The sequence below is a fragment of the Ictidomys tridecemlineatus genome, chromosome 14, assembly GCF_052094955.1.
Source record: "Ictidomys tridecemlineatus isolate mIctTri1 chromosome 14, mIctTri1.hap1, whole genome shotgun sequence".
NCBI classification, from domain to species: Eukaryota; Metazoa; Chordata; class Mammalia; order Rodentia; family Sciuridae; genus Ictidomys; species Ictidomys tridecemlineatus.
Window position 1 is genome coordinate 50388446 of NC_135490.1, and position 7766 is coordinate 50396211.

The 7766-nt window shown below is 37.1% G+C and overlaps 1 pseudogene; it reads right to left on the bottom strand.

The window, feature by feature from the left end:
• Positions 1 to 1220: 1220 nt before the first annotated feature.
• Positions 1221 to 2919, bottom strand: LOC101972662 (E3 ubiquitin-protein ligase RNF8-like; annotated as a pseudogene).
• Positions 2920 to 7766: the final 4847 nt, after the last annotated feature.

Here is a 7766-nt window from a genome sequence, read left to right on the forward strand (position 1 = left end):
TTCATTGATCATTATCTTGGTCATTTCAAATTTCCAGGAACAAATTTAATGACTTTCTTTTAGGATAAAACAACTCATTGTGCATATAGTTCATACTGTCTTTAAACTTCAGCTTCTGCCTTCAACTATTCTTTTACCATGTCTCTTATTGTGGACATTTTGCAAACTTCAGACCTTCGTGATCTTTGGTTAAATATATAAAGCTTGATGTTCATCCAATTTCTAATCTAATAGTAATTCTCAACTCATTTTCTTTGTCACTTGGTACTATGATAATAATATTTTCAATTATCATTACTGCATTGACATTCTGTGATGGATCAGACTCAGCCCAGTGTCTCCATAGGATTCCCAGAAATATGTATCTAACATTTACAGATCCCTCACATGGTGTTCTCTCACTTGAACAGAGTTGAGAAAATGCAACTTTGAACAATACTTTCATGTGAGAGACAGTGTACCTCACTGTGAACCGTCAAATGTCACTTCATTACAGGGATCTTCACTCTAAACACAGGAGCTCTTTGCCTGAAATTAGAAAGGATCTGGTGTGGCAGAAGCAGCAGCAGGATTTCAAAGAACTTCACTTTTAGATGGTGTGGACAATTTGTTCTGAAACTGCACTTGGTTTTGAATTTATTCCTTTTAAGTGACTCTTGCATCTAGTTCTGTGAAGATGGAAGACTCAATTAAGGAACCACTGTGTGGCCGTCCCAACTGGGTCCTTTATCTTGCTCAGTATGGAGGAGCAAAAAAAGACTCCCTGAACAAAATGTGCCATAGCGGTTCCACTTGACCTTTCTTTACTGACTAGGTTCATTCAAAGTTGTTTTTTTTCTTTCTTTCTAAGGGAGGAAACATAAAAGGCATCAAATGGTTTAGTTGTTTCCTTTAAGCACAGTGGCTGTAGAGGGAAGAGGTCGTTATGCCATGGTGTTCAGAGAATGGTTCATCCTTTAGAGATTCTTTTTTTGTTGTTGTTTGTTTTACATTTATTTCCAAGAAATTACATCTTTTTTCACAAAGAAGAGAGAAACTAGACTGTCAAAAACAGGCTGTCTTTAGGGGCAGCATGAGGTACACCCAACTGTCTAAAACGAACATCAACTGAGTGCTTCTGAGGTAGCAAAAACAACAACAACAAATTAAAAAAACAAAAACAAAAAACAGAACTTAAATAACCCATCCAACATGTAGTGAAGCAGTCTGTTAAGTAAGCACTTGGTGCTGTGAGTCCTGGTATTGCTTCAGACGACGATGGCAGCAGAGGTGGCCATCACGGAGGCGGGTGACGCAGGGCTTCCTAACTCAGTCTCTGTCCCACGTGGCGTCTCTGATGACCTCCAGAGTGGCCCGAGTCACACCCAGAGACATTCCTCAAGAACATCCCGAGCTCCCATCGCCTTGGAGTCTTTCAAATGTCCTTCACGCTGGTCTTCAGGACAATCTCTTTGCTTTTCGTTCCCTAATGAGGACAATTCGTCGTTCTTTCACTTCTGAGCTCAGATTATCCACCATCTTATTAATGCAATTGTCCAGAACCAGGGAGTGGGTTTTGGACTCAATGTCCTTCCAACAAATGGGGCATTCTATCTTCCGCTTCATCCATTCATTGATACAGTAGGAGCAGAAACTGTGGGCACAGTTCAAGGTGACCGCCTCAATGAAGTATTTTGAACAAATAATACCCTGGAGCTCATTCTCTAGCACGTCATTCATGTGGCTAAGCACTTCCTCCTTCTGTGCTTGCACCTTCTCCTTTTCTTCCTTGGTCTGCTCCAATTCTTTGTCCTTAGCTTGAATGATTGTTTCAAAATCCTTCTTACTGAGATTTATCTCTTCCATTAGAGTTCGATGCTGGAGATGCTGCTCCTCTTCCTGGAAAGTCTTTTCTAGTTGCTCTACTCTTGCCTGCTGCTGAGCCTGCTCTGCATACAGCTGGGATTGTAAGTCCTGCAGTTCCTGCTCCATTTTCATGATTTTCTTTGAGCTCCCCTTTTGGGTTTGCCTTTTCACATTCAGAACAGCAACTTGTTTTTCCTGCATCTGTGATTTTAGCTTCAGAATCCTGGACATGGTCACCTTAAACAGCTCTAAGCTGCTCTGAGATGCTGAAGGATTTGAGGCTTTCTGCTTCTTTTGATGAAGCTCTATGACTGTGGGAGGGCCAGGGCAAATATTGGCCCCTGGGGTCTTCTCATGTGCTTCAAGAGAAGTCAACTTAGGATCCAAATATTCAGAGGGTTCACCTTTCCCGTGTGACTTCAGTGGCTGACCAGGTTCACATGACACTTTACTTATTTTGGATTTCAAATTTGAGGGGCCTTCAGCTGCAAGACCCTCCAATTCATCTAAATTAAATTTCCTTTTAGTTTTCAAGTCCTTATTTTTTTCATTCATCCGGTCACTCTTTGGGGACAGATAGGGATAAATTTTCTCCCATTCTTCTTCAGTAACTTCATATTCATACTCTGCATTCTCCTTATTTTCCAGAGGCACCCCAAGCTGGATGTGGTCTCCCTTATGGATGAAATAAAACTTTAATGGTTCCAGGTGCTCTCTGTTCAACCATTCAGACTCTGTTGCTGCAAAACCTTCTGCCTTTTCAGAACAAACACCCTTGTTGTCCATAATTGTCTACTGACCCTCAGGATTCTGCTTCAGAACACAGTGGTTGCGAGAAATCATCAGAGGGCAAATTTTTGATACCAGTTGGTATGTGACACCAAATCCTCAGCCTATAGTCACCTCACGTCCGTCCTCCAGCAGCAGCCACTTGGCATTTATCCCCACCCGCCTCAAGCACCAGCTCCGGCCACCGGCGTGGTCTTCAGTGACCAAGGAAGCAGGCTCCCCCATAGCCCACTAGGCCCTGGGTGCCGCTCAGCAAGGAGCGAAACTCTGGTCCCGATCCCGGTTCCAGCCTTCTCTCGGTTTCCTCGCCAGCACCAGACCTCCTTTAGAGATTCTTTTAGGAGGCTGCTGAAGTATCCCCTTCCCCTTGACTACATTGCCCCATCCTTTCTCACTCAAATTCAGTGGTCTTACCTGCTTTAGCCAACAGAGTTCAAAAACAGAAAATTCAGATTCACTAGGGTGGCGTCAAGAGAGGAAAGAGAGCAGGGTGTCACGGTGGATCCTAAGGACCCCATAATTCTTAGTTGACAGAGTGAAGGGAATGGAAATCAGCCCTAAGAAAATCTGTATTTCCTAAACAGGTAAAATGGATCTTCAGTTTTGTAAAGGATTGACTGCAGAGGCACTTCAGCTAGTAAGTTTCCATATTGAATTCTAATCGCTCTCATTGACAGAAACAGAATTACAAACAGGTCTTGCAAAGAGAGAGAGGATTGTGCCTTTTGTTAAATAAACTTATACAAGGCCCTTAAAAATAGGATATGGAAATGGTAGGTGCATAAGATACTCACCTATGGTGCTGAAAACACTAATTAAACAATATACATTAACCTACAAGTAAAAAAGCAATTAATCTCTACTATGTTTATGTTTGATTCTTGAACTCTCCTGTTAGGTTTCAAACAAGGAGGGCTAGGAGTCCTGAGAAACTGGTAAGAGAATGTGATGAGATTGCAAGAAGCAACCTAACCCGTGCATTTGTGGTTTTATTTATCATAGTTATTGAAGTTTACACAAAGATAAGATTTATTACTTGTGCTACCCATTTTTTTTTTACTAAATTAAACATTATAACTTTTTCATCAATTTGTTGCAAATTTTACATGGAGAAAATATAAAACAAAATGCAACACAACAAAATATCAACAAAACAGAACAATATAAGAGAATCAGTTTTACCCATGAATTAGTTTTTTATCATACCTAATAAAAATCAAAGACAGAGATGATTGAATGGTTCTTCCCATATTCAATTATCATAGTTTAAAATAAATCATTGATAACAACTTCATGAAATCACTATGGATTTTTGTCCTGTGAGTTAAAATCCTAGAAAATTATTTTGAAATTTTTAAAAATATTTTTTATATTATTCTATATTTTTTATATTTTTTATATCAGTGACTGTGCTATTATGATATATATCAGAAAAATATACAAAATATACAAAAATACAGTACTTTAGAGGATGAAGTAAAAATGAAAAAAAAATTTCAAAATAATTTTCTGGGATTTTAACTCACAGGACAAAAATCCATAGTGGTTTCATGAAGTTGTTATCAATGATTTATTTTAAACTATTATAATTGAATATGGGAAGAACCATTCAATCATCTCTGTCTTTGATTTTTATTACAGATGATATATATATATATATATATATATATATATATATATATATAACAATCATACTTCAGGACTATTTTTTCAATTATTTGTTGATACAATGCATCATTCAAAGAATTTGGAGACTGCTGATAAAATTCATACTTCTCTCTGACCTTGTGATAAAAGCCAAGGAAAGTCCTTGTTAATTATCCCTGGAGCAAATCTGATGCTTTCATAAACAAACTGTTTACTACAAATTTCCTTGGTAAAATCTAAAAATTATATTATGGCTATTGCTCCTATAACTTTTCCAGCCTGGCCCCAGAAAAATGTCTGCAGAAAATTCTACACTGAATTCCTAGTGATCAGACCAAAGCCCCATTCAAGGAGGGAGTGACCCTCACAGCTTCCCTCCTTCAGTCATTAGAAAATTTTCCAAGGAGAAAAGGAATGCTTTGTTTGGGGGTAAATGGTGCATTTCACAACACATGAATATTTTATGATGATGTTGATGTCTACTAATAGATATTGAAGAGGGTCATCTCTCTTAGAAAAGGTTACCAAATCTCAATAAGAACAAATAAGCTGCATTAGCCAATCATTTCTATGGATTCCAAGACAGGGTGGCAGAAAACGTGGTTCATTCTTTTTGTTCTGCGTCCAAAGTTTTGAGTGAGTGCACCCATTGCCCTTTCCTGAGATTTCCATAAGAACAGCATTCTATACTCCTGATCTTGGTCAGCCTTATTTCTAGCTTGTGTCTCTATTGTAAAACACTCAAAGACTTTAGTTCTGACAGCTATGTGTATGTTCATGAATAAAATTTACTACTCTGCAGGATTTGGGTTTATAGCATCTGCCTGGATTGTACTTATTTAGGTGGAATGCAATCAACCATGACTGTAAAAAAATAAAATAAAATAAAACGCACTGTATTATTTTTATGCATTGAAGCTACACTATTCATATTCTGCTAAGAACAGAAAATGCACATATGTTCACTGGAAAGATACAGTTTTTGGAAATTAACCATGCTTTCATAAGAACTACTTAAGCTTCTTTTGATCCTTACAATTGGCATGAATATTTTTCTGGGTCAAAAGAAAGATATGGCATTGGTACATCTACATTTTGTCTAGAATGTGAGATCAAGAAAGTCATGAACACTCTATTTGCAAAACTGGATAGTGAAACTAACCTTTGGGAGAACTTAATGTCATTGAGCTTATTTACTTCTAGTACATTGAGTGAAATTCACTTAGATTTATTGTTATTAAAATTCTTCATCATCACTATCAGCATCATTATCACCCCCAAGTGTACACAGCACTTTTCTTTCCAGATGCTTAAGTTGTTTTACTTATATTATTGCAGTCATTCTTAAATATGCTTAAAATATCAGCTCACACATTTATTCCCACAATACCTCCCTATGGAGAAAAATTAAAAGTAAAATGATTTAAATTGACATTTTTCCCACAGTCTCTGGCCAGAGAAGCCAGTGGCTATTCCAAGGCCATATGACTTCATTTGTCCTTATAGTATTCCAGTGAGATAAGAAAGTGGAAGGCATTTACATCCTCTAAAAATGAATTAAACAGAGGTGCAGAATATAAAAGAAGACTCATCCAAGGACACATTTGAATTAGCAACATGCCCATAAGTTAGCCCAAGCCTTCTGATTTTTGCAGCAATCTTTTTCCTAGTCAAGTATCCAAATTAACTGATCTAGATCTTATTAAGTTTTATTTTGATCTTTTGCAAATATGATTAGTATACACCTTAGGAGTGACTAGTAGGGCAGGCATAAATATGTGTAATAAGATAGTCATAAAGGCTAATGAGAAAAAAAAATCTTTCTGTTCTTCATAAAAATAGAAGTGTATTTGAAACAAGGGTCAGTACAGCTTTTGGTAAATATATTTTATTGGGTAACTTTTTAAATTTTTTTGAAGTTGAGGATTCTCATCAAGAATAATTTTAAGGGTTCAAATTATTACAGAATTGTTTTAAGTATTAAATATGATTATCTGGTACATGGCAAGAATATCATGTTTTATAGTTGCTGTTATTGGTTATTGTCATTATTATTTCTTTATATTTTAATGACATTGTGCTCTCTTTCTTTGGAGTGCAAATACACTTGACTAACCACTTATGCTTGGTAGGATTTGATCATTACCATCCTGTATTATTTGTTTGATTTTTAGTTCCATGAATCTTACTCCCATTTTGATTCAACTTCCAAATCTGGGTTAAGCTTTATTCCTAATTCAGAACATCTTGTCAGGAACACTGTGATGAATGTGGATAATTTAAGTGAAACAACCCCAGATATCCCTGCCTAAGGATACTTGTCTAGAGTAAGCTCTTTTTTTTGCATAAATGTTTTCTTTCTTGTTATCAGATCCCTGTCTTGAAGTATATTTGACTTCTGTTTGCCTTTTTTTTAAACTCTGCAGTCATATGGGTCCCAAAAGCCCAGGGTAAGTTTTGATTTGATTAGTTTCATAATTCTGAAATCTACCCTTGACCTAATGATCTGTCCCAGATCCATGTGGTCCTTGTTTTCTTTTTGCTAGATTCATTGTATATTCTTTTCCCAGGATTTTCTATGGAGTCTTCCAAAATTAAGGGGCAACTCATCCACTGGATCACGGATTATCTTCCCAGTGTCTGAACCACATGATGGTCACCAGATCTGCTGGATAGAACAAGTTTCTGTCTCCATGTGCTTCTTCTCAGTGCGACAAACATTGATAGTACCTTCTCCAGGACTGTCAGCATGATCAAATGTTACATCTCCCTGCTCCCTATTAGGACTCTTCTTTTCCTGGATTACCAACAGTCCTTTCTGAACTAAACAAGATTTGGGGCTGGTATTGGTATAATAGGAAATTGAGATTATATTACTGAATATTGCTGGAAGGTTGACACTGTAAAGAGGTCTAGATGGAAATCTCAGGGACATTCTGAAAATGCTAAGAATAAGAGTAGGTGTGATAAGGTGACTAAGTGAAGGTGTGAGCCCATGATGAGTATAGAACTTCAGGTCTGTTTATTAATGGTTTTCAGGTACACCATCTTTTCCCCTTATTTTCCTTTATTCCTAATAAGGTGCTTCTTGAATCACAGTTGCATGGTCCCAACAACATTACCAGTTACCTGATAAATCAAGATTTGCCATGATTTAGTACACCTTGTGAATTTTAACAGAACTCTGGGTCTTTCTAGAAGCAACAAAATAGACTTCTTAATGCAGCTTTATCTCTCCTTTTATAAGCATCTAGAACAAAATTCATTTGCTGCATTTGGGTTCACCATTTCATTATGATAAGTGCTGATGGTTGATTTATGTGTCAACTTGTTGAGTCGTAGTGTGCCCAGCTATTTAGTTAAACACTACTTTTGAGTATGTCGTGAGGATTTTTCCAGATGAAATTAGTATTTGAACTGGTGGACTGAGTGAAGCAATTGGCCCTCCCTATTATGGGCTTAATAGAACAAAAAATCAGAGAAAA